The sequence below is a fragment of the Pelodiscus sinensis genome, chromosome 6, assembly GCF_049634645.1.
Source record: "Pelodiscus sinensis isolate JC-2024 chromosome 6, ASM4963464v1, whole genome shotgun sequence".
Lineage (NCBI taxonomy): Eukaryota > Metazoa > Chordata > Testudines > Trionychidae > Pelodiscus > Pelodiscus sinensis.
In genome coordinates, this window is record NC_134716.1 from 103,711,229 (window position 1) to 103,733,478 (window position 22,250).

Here is a 22,250-nt window from a genome sequence, read left to right on the forward strand (position 1 = left end):
CCCTGTAGTGTAGATGTGCTATTTCAAAATAAGCTATTTTGGAGTATTTCTTTTGGAACTAGACAATTAGCCCATCATAAGACAAGATTTTCAGGTCTCTCCTCCAGGTTGGTCTTCTCTCCTGAGCCTCCGGTCTCGGTCTCTCTCTCCTCTGCTTCCTGCCTCTCTCGCCTTCTGCCACTCTCACTGTCTTTTTCTCTTCTCCCCCTCCTGCTTCTCGCTCTCCCTTTCTCTTCTCCTCCTCCTCCTGCATCTCTCTCCCCTCCGTCTCTCCCTGCCCCCCTTCCCTTTCTGCCATGGCAGTCAGCTAAGTGCTGCCTGCTCAGCCAGGCTGCCGTGAGGAAGGGGGCGGGGCGGTAACGTACACGGTCAAGGGGAGGGGCTGTGTGCATGACCATCCTGCCCCTCCTCCCCCACGGCAGCCCGGCTGAGGGGCGCAGCACTCAGCCGAGTGCCACTGTGGGAGGGGGAGAGGAAGAGGGAGTGGTGACGTATACGTCCCTGCCCCCTGGCCGTGTACATCAGAGCCCCACCCCCCTTCCTCACGGCTGCCCGGCTGAGGGGCGCAGCACTCAGCCAAGTGCCACGGTGGGAAGGGAAGGGGGAGTGGTGACGTACACGGCCCTGCACATCAGAGCCCCACCCTCTTCCCCTCCCTCCGTGGTGGCTCTGCTGAGGGCTGTGCGCTCAGCCGGGCCACCGCAGGGGAGGAGGGATAGGATGGTGATGTACATGGCCAGGGGGCAGGGCTGTTTATGTCACCACCCCGCCCCCCCTTCCCCTCCCGCCGCAGGGGAGCCCAAACGGCCACTTGTGCCACAGGCTGCCCCGTGGCGGCCTGACTGAGGGGCACAACCCTCAGCCGAGCTGCCACGGAGAGAGGGGAAGGGGGCGGGGCAGTGATGTACACAGCCAGGGGGTGGGGCCATGTACATCACCACCTTATTCCCTTCCCCTCCCTCCGTGGCAGCTCAGAGAAGGGGAGCGTGGCCCCCAAACGGCCGCAACTCGCTCCCCTGCCACGGCCCAGCTGAGCAGCGCAGCACTTAGCCAAGCTGCCACGGAGGGAGGGGAAGGGGGCGAGGCACTGACGTAAATGGCCAGGGGGTGGGGCCGTGTACGTCAGTGTTACAGACTCACAGACATTGGGCTACTATATATATGACTAGCCAATTAGCCCGTCATAAGACGGGATTTTCAGGTCTCTCCTCTACATCCGTCTTCTCTCCTGAGCCTCCGGTTGGTCGGTCTCTCTCTCTCTCTCTCTCCCCCCCTCCTCCTATTGCCTCCCCTCCCTCTCTCTCAGATCTCCTCCGCCTCCTGCCTCTCTCTCTCTGTCTCACTCTTTCTCTTCTCCTTCCCCTCCTGTATCTTACTCGGAGGACCGCGAAGCCCAAATGGCCGTTTGTGCTCTGCACTCCCCATGCTGCATGGGGGGTGTGGAGCCCAAACAGTTGATTGCACCGCTTGCTCCCACACGGCGGCCTGGCTGAGCAGCGCAGAAGTCAATCCAGACCCACTGCAGGAGGTGAAGGGGGCAGGGCCTGGAGCCACTGTCATGTTGTATGTCACCACCCCACCCCCATTCGCCTCCCGCTGTGGCACTCGGCTGACTTCTGTGCCGCTCAGCCGGGCCGCCGAGGGGGAGCAAGCGGCCGTTAGGGCACCTCACTCCCCATGCAGCACGGGCCGCCCAGAGGGAATAGCCAGCATTTCGGCGTTACAGACGCTCAGACACTGGGCTACTGTATATATGATAGCTTATTCTGAAATAAGTGTGCAGTGTAGATGTACCCTGGCAGATTAACTCCTAATCCAATTCATTGGAATTCTGTAAAAGAATAATTCTTTGGAGTGTTCATTAAAGTGATATTACCAATAAAAGAATAAGTTACAGGAAAAGGTATTATTCTTGGACTTTTATACCTAAGGGCTTCCACCTCCACTTTGTATTTTAGACACTTTTATTACTAGCTGCATTTTGAAAAAGCAAATCAATACTGCTTCAGCACCCAATTTTTATTGCCTCTTGCCCACCAAACTGCTTCATTTATTAACTATAACTGCTCCCTTTTCAAATTTTCATTTCTCCATGACAATTCAAAGCTAAAACCTACTGGGACAACTTATAGTAACTGAAGCCAGGATTTAAACAGAGAATTAAAAGTTCTAAACCAAGTCTATATTTACCCATGGATCGATGCTACAGAGATCTATCTTCTGGCATTCGATTTAGTGGGTCTACTGAGGACCCACTAAATTGAATACTGAGAGTGCCCCCATCAGTGCCAGTACTCCTAATCCTCACTATGAGTAAGGGAAGTCAATGGGAGCATTTCCCCATTAACCTTCTTCTGTGGGGTCGATGCCAGCTACATAATTAACATAGCTGGAGTTGCTCATCTTGAATCAAACTTATCCCCTAGTGTAGACCTGACCCTAGAGATTTCCAGATGAAGATCTTACAGCAATGAAGCATATTTATAACTCACAGGTGAGGGTTGTGCTCCAACTAGTGATTGTGTGTGGGCGTGCTGCTGGAATGTCATGGCTACTCTAATGGCTGTTGCCCTGTCAGGTGTGCCAGGCTCAGAATGAGGTGCCTTGTTATCCCTGTGCCTTAGAAAACAAGAAACTTGCTGGTGTTAGACTTTGTCTCAGTTCCATGGCAGTCACCTAAACCAACACTCTCCTCCAGAGCTCGGCAGCCTTTATTTTACCTTGATGTGCCCCAATTCCTGAGCCCATTGGAAGGCCATTCCCCTGGCGTATCAACCGGTCACAGGACGCTCAGAGCAGTTACAAAGTTTGTGATCTCCAAAAAGATTGTGTAGACTCCAGTTTGTTTGATTTAACTAAGAATTCACATTTGTCTTCAGAACACATCACTGATATCTACTTATGATAAAACAAAGTAGTTTATTTAACAAAGACAGAGTTAAGCAAGGATAATGGAAAGAGAAATGGTCTCAAATAAAACCAAAGTATAACAGACTAAACATAATTTTAGCATTGTCTCAATAAGCATCTCATCTCCTTTTAGGTATCTAAAAGGGTGTCATAAGGAAGAGGGAGAAAACTTGTTCATCTTGGCCTCTGGGGATAGAACAAGAAGCAATGGGCTTAAACTGCAGCAAGGGAGGTTTAGGTTGGACATTAGGAAAAAGTTCCTAACTGTCAGGGTGGTCAAACACTGGAATAAATTGCCCAAGGAGGTTGTGGAATCCCCATCTCTGGAGATATTTAAGAGTAGGTTAGATAAATGTCTATCAGGGATGGTCTAGACAGTATTTGGACTTGCCACAAGGGCAGGGGACTGGACTCAATGACCTTTTGAGATCCCTTCCACACCTAGTATTCTATGATTCTATGATTCCAGCAAACTCTCAGAACCAGCTTTTATGGATAAAAAAAATACTGCCTTTGTCATTTAGGGGGTGTTTAGATTACAGGGGTTTTTCCAAAAAAAGTGGCCTTTTTTTGAAAAAACTTTCTCTGGGTCTAGACTGCTGCTTATTTTTGTATTTCATGCTCTCCAAAGTATAGAATTAGTATCATAGTCACATGCCTGCCATGGATCTGTGTCCTATTAGTGCTACTTGGCTTATCCCTAGAGAAACATAAAGTACAGTATGAAGCCAGCTTTTTATGGTCACCCTATTTGTCAACAGTGTATGTAGCACAAGTGGTTCCTGTACTTTGCAATGGCTATTCTTCGTTTAATTAAGTGGCTGTGTCAACAGGAAGTCTTGTGCTCTAGTAGCCTTTTATTAAAGGTCCCCAGACCGCATAACAATGTTGCAAGAACATATTGTACTGTCTGAATTGCTGTTGCCATGCTATTCCCTGTTCTCTCACTATGACCACAGATGGCTCTTTTCTTTATAATGCGTTGGATTCTCTAATCACGCCTATTAATGCTCATAAAACCATCCCTGCTGTTGATGCTGTTTCAATTTTTTGAAAGTTATATTTCTCCAGTCAGATGGACTTCTGATAAAAGATCATGCTCTGATGTTTAAAAGAAACTACTTGAAGAATTTTCCTATTGCCACACCAGAAGATATGAAATACAACAGTATCCTTTGGTAATGGCCTGAAATCTGACATCTTCCTATGGCAGTTATGTAATGTCTTTGAGTAGTGCTTAAGATTGGGGTTTGTTTATTTAATGTGTGACCCTGAACACTTGAGACTGGAAATTATTAAAATACTTAAATACCCCCAGACAAAAAAAGTCTTCTGACAGCAAGCCTGAATCAAACACAGCACTAATCCTAGACAATCTTTTTAATAGTGTTATATTTTAATGTGTGCTTTCCACAGAAATTGAGTATCCAACTCTGGCAGTAGTAATCAGATCACATTGGCTATTTTCCTGTAGCCTGAGCCATACTCAGGGTGCCTCTTCACTGTGTTACACATTTCAAAATAAGGCTTGCTTTCTTTAAATAATATTTATTAAAAAAAAACCTGACCTTTTGAAGCTTACAGCACTGACTCTGTAGCAGCTTAACTTTACAATCACATGCCCCACTCTCTTCTGAAAGGAGCAGGTCCTTTTAAAACGCAACAATAAAGCTTTTTTTCCCCACAAATCCTAATTCACTTCTAAATGCAGTGCTTTGTACTATCAAACTAGCTGTACACTTAGAATTATTCTAGGCTCTGACGCTCACAACTACAATACTTCTTTCAGCTTCCCTGTCCTCCTTTGCAAATGCAACAATGTGCAGAATTACAACTAAATAATAAAACCAATTAAGCTTATATTTGCAGGTCCTTCATCAGTATGAATTGGGCTTTACCAACTCCCCTTTTCAGCCTCTTATGACTCTTTTACTATAGCCTCATGACAGTCTTGCTTACTGGTCAAAGCCAGAAGTCAAAGCCAGAATCAGCAGCCCAGAATGGGCTTGGAGTGAGGCTAGAGTAAGAGCAGGGCTAGACCAAGACTAGGAACAGGGCTGGAGCAAGAGCATGACTAGGGCTAGAGCAGAACTGTGATTAGGGCTAGAGTGAGAATAAGCCTGGAACAGGTTAAAGCTCGAGAGTCTTACCACTACCAGGCGGGAGAGAGTTCTGAAGCCTGGAGTGACATTGAGCAGACTCAGCTGTTCCTCCTATGGGGCTTATATACCTGCCCTAGGAGTCACAAGACCAGTTCTTAGCTAGTGGATTGGCTGGAGCCCAGCATGGGAGAGACTCGTCACCTTACTATCCCCACAGTAGGATGGAACACTTTAGGAATGGCCTGGGTTCATTTGCAATGTTGCTGTGACATGTCCTTCTATGCCTGAGCCCTATAGAATACCTGACATTGTTAATCAGAGTCTGAAGTAGTTCTTCAGACACATTCAAGAATATTTAAAAGGCTGGTCATGTCCAGGAAGCTATTATCAGCAAGAGAGGGGGTAGCAACAATTTCCTAAAAAACAAAAGAAATTCCAAATGAATTATACAAGCTTGCTGGTCCATGCACATCTGAACATTGCCTCCATGCAACATACAGGGAACTCTGTTCCATAAGTGGAGGCCAAAGTGGCGTGTAGTCACAATCTCATAAGATTCGGAATTTTAAAAGTTAACTGAATGCCACATGGAAAGATATCTCCAGAAGTAGTGTAGCTGGGTTGACGGGAGAACCCTGAAGTGAGCAAGGGATACTTATCCAGTTAAGAGCTACAGAAATTTGGAAGGATGCCTCAGAGAATTTTTGGAAGCACCATGCAGTACGAGGCCTGAAAACTCCACTTCACTTGCGAATAAAATAATGCAGGGCTGAAATCCAGTCCCCCTGAAGTCAGTGGGAGCTTTGCCTTCCAGGAATTTCACACCAGGTGTAATAATCAGGAACCGAAGGAGAAGAAGTGGGGCAGGGAGAAGAAATCATTTATGGTTCAAGTTTCTGTACAATTCCAACTCCATCTAAATTACTATTTTTAACACCAGATTAGCAAAGCACAGGCTTTAGGCTTCAGTATTAACCACATGTTAAAAGAGCTTTCCTTAATTTGCGGGGAGGGGGAGAGTGTGTGTGTGTGGAGGGAACCTAGCAGTGCCTTGGCTGTTTCCTACTACCCCTGCATTCCTTTTTGCTGTGTCCAAAGGAAAAGTTCTACTGCTTTTCTCACCTTTGTACCTTCTTCTTGCTGCTCATAGGCTGATCATTCCCTCCTCCCCCAGTCAATGGAGTTGCCAACTGTGAAATTGGCCACAAGAAGTGACATTGTTTGCTTAAGGCCGTACACCGATCAGTAGCAGTGCTGTTTCTCATTCTGCCAAGAACATGCTTCATGTTCAGTCATGTGCTGCTGTGGAATTTACAGATATTTTTGTCAGGTGTGGCTCATTTCACAGTCCGTTGCAAAACCTCAATAGTGAGATTTTGTAGTTAGTCAATTATCTGTACTTTTCCCCCCTCTAGATAAAAAAAAATAAATAAAAGCCATTACTTTCCCCAAAAAGGAGCTGCAAACCAAGGAGCTGTGCCTAGCTGAGCTTGGTCTGACACCTACAGAGTAACTGACTGAGCACTCCTAGATGTTAAATTAACCACAAAAGCTTTAAATCAAAACCGTTTTTTAAAATATCCATAAAATAAAAAGAAAATTGAAACTCATGGGTTTTCGGTTAATGACTGTTATGTGACGACCAACAAATATTTCCACTCTCTGGATTGGAGAGGTTATCATTTATTTCTATCCATCGCATGATTTTATTTAAGGGCAAACTGATTCATTTTTGGTCCCTTTACTCTACATAAATATCGTAGTAGGGATACATTTTTATAACTAAAACCAAATGGATCAATCATAATTGGTATGTGGAGACTAGAGCAGATAAGTGGTTAAAAAAATATCTGACCTATTGACAGTAGCATAATAATTTTCAAATATATTAATATTTAGGGGAAGCATAGGAGAACATATCAGCTGTACAAAACAATGCTATAAATGCTGAAATATATAAACAAAAGCCATAGATGTGGAATGCAAGTGAGCAGAGAGTAGTTATTACTTGTAACACTTTTCACCTGTGTCAAAGAACTTTACTTGTGTGTACATTTCTAATGGTATCTTACGATGGTCCTATTTAACTCTTTGGGAGAAAAAGCCCCATGCCAATCTAACTCCACAGTAAAACCAACTATAAATAGTTGCTGTGTGATTGCTCCTTGTGTTCATTACAGTATTACTTAAGTTTAGATATTAAAAACTGCCATGAATTGCCCTGTTGATTGAAATACCATAGAGATGATAGCTGCTGGTCAGGATGAGGCATACTGGTGAAGCAGTTTAATTGGCTCTACAAGGCTCTTGGATTCAGCTCCAAGTTTCTGCTGGATCCTTTTAATATTCATAGCACATTGGTGTGAATTAGGCTACATTCCTGGGAACAGGAGCCTGCCATCTATATTGAAAACACTAAGCACTCTATAAAGAGAATGGCATCAGTATGTCATGAATGGAAAAATATTCAAACTCACTCCAGTCACTTTGTATAGCTTAACTTGAAGCAGGAAGGGAAAAGCGGGAGAATTCCGAAAGATCAGTTAAAGGTAAGTTTTGTCTTCCCCTCTCCATGAATTCTCAGTGGTCTAATTGCACAACAGCGAAGTGATTCCATTGCACAGGGGTCAGAAAGAAAGGTTACAACCAGCCTGCATAGTGGTCAGCATCACCCAGAAACCATGGTGCCCATGACTCTCTACATGCAACTGAAGAGGTGCAGACTAGATGAAGGAGAAGAGGCCGAGCATTTGCAATTAATATATATATCCATTATACTAAGAACCCCTTTGCAGAACAGTGGATGCTACTGCAGTCCTGAGGCTTCATCAATAGGCATTAAGTTGTTCCACAGTCCAGGGAAGAATGACTCAATTCCCGCAAACCCTATTGAGTTCTTCTACTCTGAAGCTATTTACTGGTGTGTGACTCAAGACAGAGGAATTAGCTGCTACTATAATAGTGGATGATCAGTGTGCTGGAGATGGGGGTGGGGACTATGATGTGGGTTTTATAGGGCCGTTAATTTAATACAAATGTTTATTAGAATTTTTGGACCACATATTGTTGCTTTAAGTTTTGTGAAATGTCAAAGACGTGAGATTCTCAATAAATAAAATAGCGAAAGACATGAGCTAAGGTCAAAGCTCAGGGTTTTCACAGCAAAGGAGAAAATAAGCACAGCAGAACAGGATCAGTAAAACTCTCATATTGATAATTGTTGTTCATGTGACACTATGACTTTGTGCTTGCGATAGGAGATGTGCTTATGTCTCCATCCATCTGGGAGATAAGTGCATAGATCTACTACATGTAAGCATGGAATTTGGTCTAGTGAAGGACAAGATGGACTAGACAAGTAGTTGGAAATTACTTTATATTAATAAATAACCTCTTTTATACAAGGGCATACAGCAGCCACCAGACTCACATAATCAAAAGATGCCCTAGGTATCCTGACACTGTTATTACACTAAAATTTCTAGATCAAAGGACTGTATGAAATACACACACCTTTTCAGGGAGATGGGGAGACAGGTTGAAGTGAGATTGTATTTCATTTGTCTATATGATCCATATTTTACTTCATCTAACACAGGTCAGATAGTGTTTTCCATACTCAGTGTAGAGGCAAAGAAAATTTCAACATCTATATCATCATAGTCCCATTTTTTATTCATCATGATTCATGGCTGAAATCTACTTATAGCAGTGAAAACCAGCTACAGCATTCTACTACTTTGGGTGCCCTTATTTTTTATCTTGGGTTGTACTTACTCGGTGCAGTAATCCAGGGATCCTCCACATTTCTCTTCTGCTAGGATAAGACTGCTCTGGCACTTTACTAGTTGGAAGATCTAGGGAGACAATCTGCCTCAAAGGATGGTGGTATTAGTTCAGAATTGAATTAAGTGGAGTTATGCCAGAGGCAGATTTGGCCCAGGGGATGTAACAGCTGGAAGAAGTTCAAGTGGGTTGAGCTGAGATGAGGAGGAGTGTAGTCAGGAAGGGAAGGGAATTGTTAGTGAATGTAAGAAATATTTGACAGAAAACCTGATGAGAAGAGCAGTGAACAGTAAAGTAGAATTAAAGCAAAGGAAATATTTACTGTTTGTGCTTATGGATGATAAAATAGGAAAGTTGAAGTTTATGGGAAAGCTGATTTTAAGATGCAGAGAACACTGTAATAAAAAGAAACAGCACCCACAATTTCTGTGATTGTGGAAAACATATTAATTTACTGAAGGACAGTTACCATAAGAGCTCTGCTCATTTCTGCTTGAGTTGGAATCTCAGAGAAACCATCATAAGACTGTGGATGTGCCCAGTTTTATATATTTCATTCATCTGTCTAAATAGTTTGGATCTTTTTATTATTATTATTTTATTATAACCATCTCTGTTCAGCAAAGCAATTTAAGCATGTGCTTATCATTAAGCACACTCCTAATCCCATTGCATTCAATGGAATGAAAACAGATACCCAAGTACTAGACTGGATTGAGATCTTAATGAAATACTTAAATATTATTTTTACAAATTATTAAATATTAATCTACCTCTGAAAGAGTTCCAAAGTAAATTAATATACAAACTACAAAAAAGCCCAACCTTTTTGTAACTTAAAATAATTTTCCTTCTCCCCATTCCTGAGAGAGAGTTCAACAGGATATTGTCAATAAAAATCTGAGGCTCATTGTGAGGCAATGAGATTAGGGTTTGCCGGGGTTATTTATTCACATGGATAATAATGTTTACTGTGGATCAGATTAAGATACTAGGGACACTGGCAGTCTAACTGCATGTTTTAATGTCATATTCTAGTATGAATTTTTAACGTTGTGAAGGGCTCCTCAAACTAAGAATAGGCACTTATGTTCTCTCTTTCTGGGAACTCGCAAATCGAGTAAAATTTCCCCTTGGACACCTATAACTGATGAGTGTGAAGATGAGAAATTAGGCCAATTTTGGCAAGGAACACTGTCTGGCAGTGGCTGCATATGAGGTCCCTATCTCCATTGGCACCGACAGTAGTGTAGCCAATGCTGGCCCACGCACACTCCTTACGTCAGGCTCTCTGATCTTCTTCATGGAGACGACACTTGATCTCAAAATGTCGGGCACCGTTCTTGATGGTGGTCTTCCAGGTTACCCGACTCTCCACCTGCCTCTCCCAGGTGTCAGTATCAATGCCGCACTATACCAAGGTGTTCTTAAGGATGTCTCTGTAGCACTTCCTCTGTTCATCATGAGACCTCATCCCAACTGAGCATAAAAAAAATCTATTTAGGCAAATGTGCGTCAGGCTACTGACCATGTGACCAGACCATTGTAACTGCCTGTGGACAATTATTGCCTCAATGCTGCAGGAATCAGCCTCTGCGAGGACACTAATGTTCATCTGTCTTTCCTGCCACATGATGTCCAAAGTTCTCCTCGGAAACCTTTGGTGGAATTTCTCCAGATCTTTAATATGATGTCTATAGGAAGTCCAGGCTTCAACTCCATATAGCAACTTTGGGGTGAATACCGCATTGTAGACATCAATCTTGGTCTGCGTCTTGATGTCATGGTCATTGATGACTCACCTCTGAAAATGTCCATAAGCTTCACTGGCACCTGAGATTTGGCGGCGGATTTTATTGTCAACGTCAGCAGTACGGGACAGAAAGTTCCAAGATAGGGGAAGCTGTTGACATTCTTCAGCACTTGGTTGTCCACAATGATGGTTGGTTTGGGTAACAGTATGGTGGCTGTTGGATGAAACAGAACCTTGGTCTTTTGTGTATTAAGGGTCAATACCAACCTGTGATAGGCTGCAGCAAAAATGTTGACAATTGCTTGGAGACCATCTTCCAAGGACCTCAGCATCATCAGCATACTTAAAATTCTACCACTGACATGCTGTGGTCTTGGTCTTGGCTCTGAAGCAGCCCAGATTGAAGAAGCTACCATCCATCCCATCTCCAATAACCTGGCTGCCAGAAAGATTTTAAATAGTGTAGGTGCAATCACACACGCTTGTTTGACTCCAGTCCTTATGTCAATTGGTTCATTTATATCGCCTTTGTTGCATATCATGGCCTGCATGTTGTCGTGTAAGAGATGTATAATATTAAAAAGTTTCGGTGGACAGCCAAAGTGTTGCAGGATCTTCCAGAGCGCCTTGTGGTTGGTGGAGTCAAATGCTTTAGTCAAATCAAAGAACACCATTTACTGAGGCTGTCATTGCTCCTGACACTTCTCTTGTATTAGGCAGGCAGAAAAGATCATATCAGTCATTCCTCACCCTGATCAGAAGCCACACTGTGACTCCGGAAGGACTTCTTCTGCCAGTGGAAGAATATGGTTCAGAAAGACTCAGGCAAGAATTTTATTTGCAGTTGAAAGCAAGGAGATTCCTCAATCATTTCTGCAGTCTGTCCTGTCACCCTTCTTAAAGGCCACTATGATGGCATCTCTGAGCTCAGAGGGTATGGTTTTCTCTCTCCAGGTCGTCAGAAAGTACATTCCATTATGTCCGCGAACTAGCACCAAAGAAAGTTCTCACCCAAAAAAACCACTGCAAGAAGATCAACATGCAGGGTTTAAAGGACCATGAGACAAGGCTTTGCTGCGAGATAAGCCTTAGCAAAAAGTTATGTAGCCAAGATCTACCAGAAGACTGTCTCCAGGCATGGTGCTTTCTGAAGAATCACTGTCCTGCAAACCTGTAGTGAAACCCATGGCTACACCAAGTGAAAGAACCAGGACTGGTTTGATACTAATGATAAGGAGATCCAGGACCTAATTGATGTTAAACACAGAGCATTCAAAGCCTGGCATAGCAACTTCTTGTCTCAGCAAGCGAAACACAACTACAAGCTTTCCAAGGACGAACTACAATGAAAAATTAGAGCCTTTAAAAACAACTGGTGGAGAAACAAAGTAAAGGAAATACAGGCCTATGGTGACTCCAACAAAAGACAGGAGTTCTTTAATGCTGTTAGGGCAATTTATGGACCATAATTATGGCATCTGTTTGGTGTTTATATCTATATTTCTGCATATAGAGATATACATCTAGATTTGTACTATTTTGAAATTCATTTAAATTCTTGATTCACTCATATCATGCAACAAGAATCAAACTAAGAAAGACTGAATTAAAGAAAACTTTCTGGAGATATAACACTTAACATGTCTAATGTTCTGCATTCACAAACTGTGTTGAGTCACAGTCATTGATTTAAAATGGTTAGTGATCTGACTCATATCAATAATCCCTTTGAGTCTGAACACTGCAATGTGATATAGTCAGGTTGAGCTGGCTGAGGAATAGGGCAGAATGGTTTGATGGAGAAAGGAAAATACGTCTGCAGCACTGCACTTTTTTATAAAATGTTTAGTGCTATTTGTAGAGCTGACTTTTCAGCTTGCTAGTTCATCTGAGGTTTATGACACAACTAAACTCCTGCAAATGTGAAAAATCAGCTGCTTCAGAGCAGTGAAGTATGAACAAAGTATTGTACTCGGACCAGTCCAATTCCCATTAAATTTGATGGGAGTTTTTCCATTGATTTCAGTGGAAGCTGGCTCATTTCCCTGGCAGTTGGGAGACAAGAAAGCCTGTGATAAAATAAATTGTAAATGTGGAATTGGTATAAAGTACTCTGATCAGGGAGTGCAGTTGCAGCCAGAAAACTTTACAAGACATAGAAAATAGAAGCCACCTGTTACATGATTAACAACTACAAAGTTCTGAGATAAAAGGGGGGGGGGAATCCTTTTCCTATGTTAAACACTGGACAGGGCTGGTTTTCAGAAGTAACAACTGAAGAGAGTGGATGCTTAGGGTACTCAGCCCACTGAAAACTCAGCCTTTATGTTTTATAAATGTCACTGGGATTTCAAATGTGTATTTCAAGTGCTGCTTGAGGAGATACACCATCATATATTTAATAATACTACAGTTTTCAAAAGCGTGATTTCTAATAGTTTTTCATATTTTTGAGCTCTCCAATGTATGCCAGACATTTCTCAAGCCCAGGTAAGGATAAAAGGCTGAGATCCCTACGAGATATTTAGGTATGAAATCAATAGGCATTAGGTGCCTAAATACTTTTCAGTAGAGTGACCATATTTCCCTATGCTGAATTCTGAACAACTGGTACAATTATTCGTATTCGAGTTCAACAGCAGTCGATCAGAACAATAAAATTAATATTGAGTTGACTAAACCCATAAACCAATAAAAAATACTGTGTAGTTGGACTCTTTTTATTTCCCTTTTCCCACACAGGGAGGGGTGACACACAGGAGGAAAGGTGACAGTCACACATCTTCTTTCACATGGTCAAGGAGGTGAAAAAAATCAACCCAACCTAACTCTCCCGCCTAGTGCTTTTTGCCCTCCATGACTAGCTAGCATTCAGGGCTGGACCTGCCTCTCCTAGTTCCTGGTACTGCATCTCTTTGAAGCAACACATGGGAGGAGGCATGTAGGGTCACATGTCCACCCTCCCCAGATTTCTGCCAAGGTTCACAACAGAATGTGGCCAGCAGCAGCCTTTCAGCACAGTGGGAAGGAATGAGAGCTGCTTTCAGTTGCAGGGGTGAGGGATAAGATGACCGGGCCTGTGTCTCTGCAGAACTCATCTCTTCCGCCTGACTCCCTCTCCCTGTAGCTGGAATCAGCTTGTCTCTACTGTCCCTTCTTCCCAACATAGGCAAATAACACATCCAGGCTGCTGCTGGCCACTGACATAAATCAGCTGTTTCCTGTCCACCAGCTACAGTGTGGGCAGGAAGGGATTAAGCCCTAAGGATGCTTTGTGCACCAGGGCCCGGGGAACCTGACTGCAACGGCTTCAGCAAACCTGGCTAGAGGGACAGGGGATGGTTGCTAAGGGACAAAGTAGCTCCATGCTCACTGGCAGCAAGACCTAGGGCAGGGGAAGGGATGTCAGTAAAGAGGGTGCTAAAACCCTGTCTGGGGGCCAGCAGGATTGGGGTATGACCAGGCTGGAAGATGCTTTCCCACCACTACTCCAAAGCTTAGCTGAGGGGCAAAGACACTTACTCCTGCCAGTGCTGTGCAGCATTTTGGCACTGCCTCTTCCTGGCCAGCACCCCAGGCCAGAGGGTCTTGGGCATTCAGGGGGCACTGGCCCAGACAGAGGCAGTGGGAGAAGGAAGGAACCTGCTGACAAGGCTGCTGGTGAGCTGAGTGCTTCAGCCAGGGCTAGTTTTCCCACAGCACTTGGAGCAGGACAGGATGCAGGGGAATGTGGAGGTGCCATGGAGATAGGGAAGGGGCAAAGCAGGAAGAAGACAACAAGAGGGGAGCATGCAAAGGGTCTATGGGTGGATAGCAGAGGTGACACATAACTAGGGTTACCAGGTAGGTTTATAAAAAATACTTGATGGGAAGGGGGGGAACCAGCCGGGAGGGGGGCAGGGCTGGCTGGGAGGTGAGGTGGGGGCAGCGCAGCTGGCTGTGGGAGATGGAGAGGGCTGGGGGCCAGGGCTGGGAGTCGGATGCAGCGCAGCTGGCCACGGGAAATTGGGGGGAATCAGGTGGCAGGGCTGGCAGGCAGGGGGTCAGGGCAGCTCGGCTGGCCCAGGGAGATGGGCGCGGGGGGGGAAATCAGGGACAGCACAGTTGGCCGGGGGAGATCGGGAGGAGGAGAACCGACTGGCAGGAAGCAGGAGTGGCCGAGAGGGGGTCAGGGGCAGCAGAGCTGGTAGGGAAAGGTCGGAGGGGAGGGGGGCATGGGACTGACCCGGGCACATGCAGATCCAGTCCTGCGCACAGTCCGGCGAAGTGCAAGTGAGTCCGGTTGCGGCTCCACCACACGCTCAGGAGCAGGGACAGGGCTTCTCCTCCTCCCCAAGGCATCAGATGCAGCCAGGGTTGCCAGCACCAATCGCCCCCCGCCTCCCAGCCACTCCCCTGCCCCCACCAGGCTTCCATCTGGCGTCCAGCCAGAAATCCAGGAAATACCGGACATTGCACATGTCTGGTATTTTCTGGATTTTTTTTACAGGACAAAGGGCCCAAAAACTGGACTGTCCAGTAGAATACCGGACACCTGGCAACCCTACGAACCACCTGGGGCCTGTTTGCACACTCCAGCCACTGTAATTTACAGCATGCAGGCAGTGCTGGCTGGAAACAGGACAGGTGGCAAAACCCTGCTGGCCTAATGTGGGCACACAGTAGGAGCTGCACCGGTGGACCAACAAGCGGAGCAGCTATTCCCGAAAACTGCATCTTTGTCCTACCACCAGCCTTACACACCCCTCTCCATTGGCTGCCACTAGACAACCCCATTCACCACTGGTGGAGGAGCAGTTAGCAAGCAAGAATCTGGCCAGCAGCAGAACCCATCAGTGTGAGTGGAGGAGGGGGGGGGCACAAGAGGGGATACAGAAAATACAGGAGAATTTGCCTGGTTTTAGAAAAAGGCTGGGCAACTTAAGGACAGCTTAAATAAGAGACTGTCCCTTTAAAAATGGGATGTCTGATCACCCTACTTTTGAGTATCTGGGCCACAGATCCTGCTTAGAAGAATATACAGTACACGTTTTATGGGACAGCAATCAAGAGCCAAAGGCAGACAACAAAAGGGACAGGTAGAGAAAGGAAAGGAAAGCATTTTATTAGGAAAGCAATATTAGGAACGTAAGTACACATCTTGATGATACATGGCATATGAAACTTCTCCCATTTCAAACAAATTATTAGTTTTTACTTTAAAAAATACATTTCTCTTTTGTTCATTGTGGATTATTCAGACCTTTGAAATCTGCCCCCCTTCCCTGAACAAGACAGGTATGTTTGTTCCCATCTCAGTATAAGCTAAAATGCCTTAGTACCACTGTAGTTGCCAAAATACCTGTTCTACTGCTAGTTCAGAATAGCAGAATCAGTTGCTAGCTCCACTCACACTGTTACCTAGATAGTCAGCAGACATTGAATTTTAACTTAATTGTCTGATTTCAGCTTTTTGTAATAGGACAGTTTTTATCCTCTCTGCCTCTTTTTGCATTCACAAGAAAATGTATTTAGAGTTGCTTCCACATGCATAAATCCTCATCTCTCCCTGCAACACCTACCCTCCATTGGCATAGCCAGAAGGGCCCACTTGAGTGGGCCCCTACTTTGGGTGAGTGGACAATGATGGGGAGTGAGGTTAAGCCTCAGCACCCCAGCCTTGTTCCCTGGCAGCAGTGCCTGGTGAGCCATTGTAAGCGATCGCAATCCAGCTCCACTCCCCTGCTACAGCGCCAGGCAGAGTAGGCCAGGGTAAACTCCCAATCCCTGGCTGGAGCACCCAGTGTCCTGGCAGGGGGTGTTTGGGCCTGAATGCAGAGTGGGTGGGCCATGGCCCACTAAGGCCCACCCGTGGCTATGCCCCTGCTACATACACTGGGACACGTCTCCAGGTGAGACTGAACAGTGAGACAAGAATTTGCCAGAGCCTTAAGGTAGCAGGGCTGCTGAAAGAGGAGCTCACCACTCTAGCTAGGCTCCTAGCACCACACTCTGGAGACGTGTGCTGCATTTTCTTACAAATGCATGATATTTATTCCTGTGTCCTAGTTCTTCAATATGCTTCATTCTCCCAAGAGACACTAACTAGGAGATGGTATCTCTTCAGCACAGGCCACTTTTGTGCCAAAGCCTTTCCTCTTTTGAGCAATAACCTCATAACAGGGATTTGGACCAGCAGTAAAATGCCACTGTCTCAAACTATTGGATTCCTGCCCTGGATGCCAAATACTACAGAAACAAGCATGCTGAATGATTTGGCAAATGAAATAGAAAAATAAAAAGGAAAAACTTGTTTACCTTCCCATCCCTGGGAAAACCACTTTGAAGTCATAGAGATATATAAACTGTTCTTAAATCAACTGAAACGTCCCCAGCTCAGTCGAATTCTGTGATGTCTTAAACTTAGGTCACAGACATTTGATGATGAAGGTCTGGTCTTTGGTTCCTATACTTACTGACGAAAATACTGTGAGAAGCTGAGCGTGACTTCTCTTCCCATACTCCCAATAAAATTAGATTGTAGCTTGCTTTTATTATATTTTAAATAACCAACTATGCAAAAGACGGAAAGTTAAAAATAAGGGAATAATGGGAACCAGGGAGAACTGGAAATGGGTTCAAGACAGGCTTTTTATTCGGGGAGGTTTGCTCATGGTTACTCTATTATGAAGTAGGTGATTAATACTATGGCTGGCTGGAATCTTCCTCTATCTTCCTCCCCCCTCCCCCATTTTTTTTTATTTGTCAGCAAAAAAACAGAATTCTTTAGCCATAAACAGAAAAATTCTATTCAGAGAGGCTGCTCTGGTACCTCAAAAAGAGATGTAATTCAGGTGCCTCATGTCCTCATTTCCTATATGGTCCAGGCACCTGGCCATATTATTGATATGTCTGCACTTCAAGATGGTGGTGTGACTCCCAAGTCATGGGGACATACTGGTACTAGTTCTGATCAAACTAGCGCGCCATGACTACACTGCTAGAGTGTAATCATGGCAGCACAAGCAGTAGGAGGAACTAACCGCCCGCAGTCATATCTAGTGTCTTAGACAAGTACACTCCCAGCTCAAAGCCTAGACATACACTACATCTTATATATGATGCATCATTGTCTTCCCTCTTGCTTGACACAGCATTGGATCATGGGAGATGTAATCCAGCAGGGAGCTGTCCTCTTGAATAAGTCTAGTCAAACCACTCAATGTAGAAGGAGCAACCCAGAAGGAGGCATGGAACCAGAAGAGCGAAACACAGGGCATCAAGGCAGGTGTCTGGTAATCTGAAGTTGTTGAATAGGGAAGGGAAACACAAAAAAAAAGACAAAAGACCAGATCATTAGGTGATATACACTAATGTAATTCCATCCAACACAATGGTGTTATGACAATTTAGACCTCCCAAAGACCTTCCCCAAGGGAGGAGCTATAGGTTGGGGTCAGTGATTGAAGGCCTTGAAAGCAAAGAGGAAGAGAGTGAATTTGATGCATTGCACAGTGAAGACCCAAAGGATGGAGCTGAATCTGAGGTGGCATGATAATGAGTACAAACAGCTGTTTAGAGAGAATTTGGCCCAATCTTTCTGATGACCCAAAGAAGAGCAAAGTGAGCAGCAACTTAATCTTATGCGAGCATATTCTAGTGAAACACAGACAAGGGAGTGCAAATTTTATCTCTTCTGTCCACTGACACCAATAGAGCGACAGCAGGATGAATTTGCCCCAATAGCATTCTTCCATCTAAAATATCAGAAAACCATACTGAACAGATGCAACTTCAGTTCTTCTCACACTGACAAGAGATACAAAAGAGATCTTATAATAAGGCAACTTCAGCACATGTTTTCAATAAGTCAATTCATATATTCCAGCTGTTGGAACTGCATCCCCTGCTCTCCACCACGTCCACCCCCCTTAAAGCCTGCAGTGGCCTCCTGTTGTCAGGTTTAACTCAGGCAAAATTTATAGGCTGGCTTAAGAGGACTTTTTGAAATCTGCATTGGAAAAAATGTTTACAAAAATTTACTGGTGCCAGTGTATGAATGGACATAAGTAAACAGCCAAGAAAAAACTGGTTCCCTGTCATGCTTGCAAAAAACAATATAAAAAAAAGGTTTACAAGTAACAAAATTTTATTAAAACAGCTCTGAAGGGTTGAATAAAATGGACATTGTTTAAAATCTCTTGATGTAAACATTTTCTACTGCTGAAAGCCTCAGTGCTAATGAAAACAATTTGGCTATGTGGGTACAATCAAACATGTTTACTTTCTTATAGGTATTTGATCCAGTCCCTCTATTTTCCTCCATGGTGTGAAGTCAAATGTTAGTTCCTTAGCCTCCCCATGTTAGTGGACTTATTTATTCCAATTTATGTAAGAACTATAGTAACGCACTATAATTTATATCAGCTGTGGCCAACCCACAGCTCAAGCCGCATGCGGCTCTTCCCCCCTTAAAGTGAGGCTTCCCCTCCTCTGTGGCTTGTGAAGCCACCCCTCCGCCCCTAGAAACACCCCGCAGCCCCTGGTTCCCTGTGCTCACCAGCCTTCCAGTGCGGTGAAGCAAAACGGTGCCGGTTGACGGGAGCCTGATGTGGCCAAAAAGCCAACCTGAGGCTCTCTTAAAGGGATCGTGTCCTTTTTTTTTCTTCTCCACAACTTTCTCTCTCCTGGCTCTTTGTGCTATGTGCACAAGTATTTTGGCTCTTTGCCTGTAACGGGTTGGCCACCCCTGATGTATATTAACGTAACCACCAGGGCAGACTGCATTTATGGGATTCTCATATTTCTCTCAGGGGTCCAGGGCAAGCTGTACCTCTGTCTCATTTCTGCTTTCTCTAAATGCACCCGCCTCAAGTGTTCAGCTTCTTGCTCTTACATGTCTCAGTTTGGTATCTCACTTCTTCCTCTTCCAGATCAGGGCCTGGATACACTGCCCTGCATGCCCACGACTTATTCCCCTGCGGACCCGACTGTGTTTCTTCACTTCAGGACCACACTTGTGTTTCTTCCCTTCAGGACCCCATGACCAATGACTCAGTGACCTTTTTAAAACCAATAATTTTGTTAATTAATCGGAACAAAACATTGGTGTTAAAAAGGGATTTTAGAACAGACTATAGTCAGTGCATATTTAGACTCATCTGACAAGCTAAGTTAGATAGGCTTTCCTCATAAGAAAGAATAGAACCAATTTCTGTTCTTCTTATGAACCCAGATTTTCCTCTGTGGGCATGCATACACATGTGCATGCACACATCTCTGTCTCTCTCTGTCTCTCTCTAGGAAACTGGGTTTAAGGAAGCTCCCACCTTACTTGTGAGTGTCTGAGCCCCTGTAATCATATTGCTCAAAAGTTGTTTTGTATCAGATGCTATGTGAAAAGTCTCTTGGTACCTGAAGCTATATCCTCTTGTCTCCCAGAGCATCCAGTGGGACCTATCGAGAATGCCTCTCATAGCTGCTCTCTTGTTTGGACTATTCATTCATATCTAATCACGATCGCATGTGTATCTAATTGCAGGCTTTGTCATGTCTGCAGGTGAGGGTGGAAAAGTGATCCCTTTGATTTACCCTTTAAAAGTGAAGTACAAAAATCGCATCTTGTCATACAGATGGAGATATGCAATTCTTATTGACAGTAACTACTCTGCATTATCACAGGGCCCAATTCTGCAATCCCACTGACTTCAATAGAAAGTTTGCATGAGTAAAAATGATCCGTCCTTTCAATAATTGTGTAGTATCTATTGCTTTCTTAATGGGAATAAACATCAAAATGTACATCTTATGCAATTCACTGCACTCCAAGCTCCAAAGTACACCATTCTCTAGATGTTTTAAATTGGACTATAGATTGATACAATTTTGTTAGTTTCATGTCTTGGAATACTTTTCTATTATAGACATAGCCCACTATCAGGCAGATGAATTTTTTTTTATGTCCTCTGATGTGTTACCTTTTATTTAACCAGCAGCAAAAGTATTATTATAATTTATTATTAATATAGAAACTGAGCTACTTTCATAAGCAAGTGCAATTCTAGTAACTGTAATGCAGCTGTGTCCACTCATGATACCAGAGTATTTGGTCATTGAATCATGGCTTTACAAGAGAGCTTTCTTATTGCCTTTGTGTCAAGTTCAATTTTGTTACTAATACTGTCTATACAATAATATAATTCCCTGCAGCTTAGAGAAGGAATTGAAGATACAATACTGGGCTTTGAGTCACTACAAGGTGACGCATTTATTCTGTTCTTACTTAAGAGATAATTTTCTTCACCATAAGGCCAAATCCTCAGAGTAGCTGAGAGTCTCCCATCTGTCCATAGCACTTACTGAAGTCAATACAACTGACAGATACCCATGAAGTGCGGTGCGCAAGCAGGGGTTGGAAAGGGCTGGTATGCAGTTTCATGAAATCCCACCTCTTCTCTCAAGCTCCTGCTGTTTTATTCCCCAGAAACCCATCTTTTAAAACAAGACTTTAGCTATTTTAGATGCAAAGAAAATGTGAACAAATGTGATGCAAATGCAGGAGTGAAAATAATGTAAATTTCTTCCAGGTATTGTCATATTGTGGCTCAGGGGGTTGGGAGTGTTACAATATGGTCATACTTGTAAGAAATTTAAGTGTGGGATGGAGAATGGGAGGGTCAGGGCAGGGAGTTTGGGGCAGGGAGGGAGGCTCAGGGCAGAGTGTGGAGATGTGGAGGGGTGTAAGAGTCAGGACAAGGGATTAGAACAAGGTTCCCTCTAAGGTACACAGCCGCACGCAGCCATGCAGCTACATAAGCCCCATGCAAGGGCTTGGGGCTGCTGCGCACAGACTCGCCATGGCTGGGGGAAAGGCCCCCCCCTCCCATGGCTGCAAAAGCTCCCTTGTCCTGGGGCTGGAGGAGAGGTGTGCTTCTCGGGCCCCAGCATCAGGAAGCTGCCACAGCCAGAGGTGAGACATTCCTCTGGCCACAGCAGCAGGGTCAGATTAAGAAAAGGGCTTTAGGAGCTGCAGAGTAAGACAGATTTATCTCAGGTTCAGGTCCCATTGGGGCTGAGCATGTGGGTGTTGAGGCAAAATTCCACAGAGTTAAGCTAGTCTCAGTGTCTGTATTACACTGCAGAGGGGCTGTAGCTCTATCTGTGTATCAGTGCTGGAGGAGACTGGAAGGCCTGGCTCAGCAGAACAGAGTTGAGGGGCACCAGTAGGACAGGAAGGTAGGCTCAGTGGTATTTCAGAACATCAAGTGACTTTCCCAAAGGGGCCTCTGCAATCAAACCTGTTACAATCCCATTTTGGTACAACAAGTGGGTGATGCATAGGAAGTATCACCATTTATTTTTCTTCTCCAGTTAAAAAGAGCCAAACCCCAAACCGGTAGCATAGCCCCTGGGTGTGTTCAAACCTAGTGGAGCTCAGAGAGTATGAACAATCTTATTTTGAACAGCTGGGAACAGAATCTTAGTCTGATCACTTCCCCAGCCTCTTCAGTTCAACCCCCGCTCATATGATTGGTGATAAGTTTGGAACCGATATCACAAGTCAGCAATTGTTTACTATGAGGAGTTAGCCTGCAACATTGCTCATTGCTATGAATGGAGCCCTGCATAGGAACATCTTCACTGGAAGAGCTCTAGAATGATGCTGTGATTCATAGGAGGGGTGCCACATCAGCCCATTGAAGATATAGCATCCTCTCTTC

General features: G+C 44.4%; 2 long non-coding RNA genes across 2 annotated transcripts in view; both read right to left on the reverse strand.

Moving 5' to 3' along the window:
- LOC142829962 (uncharacterized) overlaps positions 1–9,547 on the reverse strand; it is a 190,309-nt gene extending 180,762 nt beyond the window's left edge. The window contains exon 1 of the long non-coding RNA XR_012904940.1: positions 8,790–9,547. This is a non-coding gene — a long non-coding RNA (uncharacterized LOC142829962). The remainder of the gene's footprint in view (positions 1–8,789) is intronic.
- A 6,087-nt stretch (positions 9,548–15,634) lies between these two features.
- Positions 15,635–21,375, reverse strand: LOC142829963 (uncharacterized). The gene is made up of 2 exons (XR_012904941.1): positions 19,091–21,375; positions 15,635–17,830 (listed from the first exon to the last, which is right to left on the reverse strand). It is a non-coding gene; the product is annotated as an uncharacterized LOC142829963 (long non-coding RNA).
- Positions 21,376–22,250: the final 875 nt, after the last annotated feature.